Source organism: Rhea americana, unplaced genomic scaffold (assembly GCF_003343005.1).
Source record: "Rhea americana isolate MKP2758 unplaced genomic scaffold, rheAme1 scaffold_204, whole genome shotgun sequence".
Lineage (NCBI taxonomy): Eukaryota > Metazoa > Chordata > Aves > Rheiformes > Rheidae > Rhea > Rhea americana.
In genome coordinates this window covers 32,254-33,661 of record NW_028186195.1, presented here as the reverse complement: position 1 = coordinate 33,661, position 1,408 = coordinate 32,254, and positions in this window count along the sequence as shown.

Sequence of the window (1,408 nt, the reverse complement as noted above, 5' to 3'; positions counted from 1 at the left end):
GCGGGAGGGGGCCGTGGGGGCGGCGCGGCCCGGGTCCTGCCCGGGAGGGTCTCCGCGGAAACCTCCCCGCGGGAAGGCGCGCTGCGCGGGGACCGGGGGACAGCAGGCCTTTTGCCGTACAGGCCCGACATCCGAGGAGGGCATCTCGGACCGGAGAACCTGACCGGCCCTGGCAGAGATCCAGCTCCACCTGYGCTTGTTTGTAGGCACCCGGTGGATGCCATCCCTCTGCTTTCCAGCAGTTGCACGGCGGGCTGGGCAGTGCTCTTCGTGCCGGTGCTCTTCCAGGCTTTCTTCTGTGTTGATTGCAACCTGCATAGTAGAAGCTGGGCCGAGGTGGGCAGATAACTCTGTACCGATATCCCATAGTTTGGGGTGAGCATACGCTGTATTTCTGTATTGAGGTGATACGTCACCCCACATTAATATTTCCACTGCATTTCAGAAGAGCATGTTCTGTGAAGAGACCTGCCTCTCCCCCCTCTCTTTTCAGGTAGCCTTGCTCTTCATTCAGGGTATGGCAGGATACCCTGGCAGAAGCAGCCTCTCATCTGCTCTGAAGCAGCCAGGCTGCCAGACTGCTCTTCCTACAGGAAAACGGAGGTTGGCAAGAACTCATTAGTGATCTTACTGAGTTGTGTTTGACAATSAATTGGCACCATATTTTATTTATAGGCTTTTATGATGCTGACTTTGATGTTATATGTACACGATAGGCTGAAAGGTCTCATTTGTCATTGTTTTCTTTCTACAAAGAGATGTTACRTAACGTGTTAAACTTGTGTGTTTCTCATTAATGGAGAGATTTATAGTTAGGACTTGTTAATAATTATCAAGGAGTGTTTTCTAACCCTGATGTTGATGCCTCGTGCTGAGAAAAAGTACTCTCGTCGTGGTTACCTCACCCTGAGTGATTGTGTGCTGTGAATTTCTGCCTTTCACTTGACTTATTGTTACTGGCAGKAGTAAACTGTGCTAGACAAAGGCTGAGTTGGAAGGTTCACTGTTGGCTGGTTGTGGGGATAGAACAGCATGTTGGAAACTGCTTTGCCAGAGCTCTGAGAAGCRGAGTCTTGAGTGATGCATCTTCTGGGAATTGGATCTTGTGCTTCAGATAGAATGGTCAATATTCTGAGGACTGAGATTTTAGTTCCTACCTAAGTGTGGGAGGAAATASAGGTTGATGTAGATGATAATGGCTGATGGGCAATGTTTCTCTCTATCTGTTGAAGTTTCTGTCTCAGCTAATAATGCCAAATCACTGATGAAAGATGATAAACCTTCTTTGTCTCAGACGTGAGCATGAACAGGAGGGGAGAAGCAAGTCACCTGCTTTAATTGTTCCAGACTCATCCAACTTCTTGGTTTTGGAATGTAACTATTTTGGACACTCCCCAATAAATAGGCA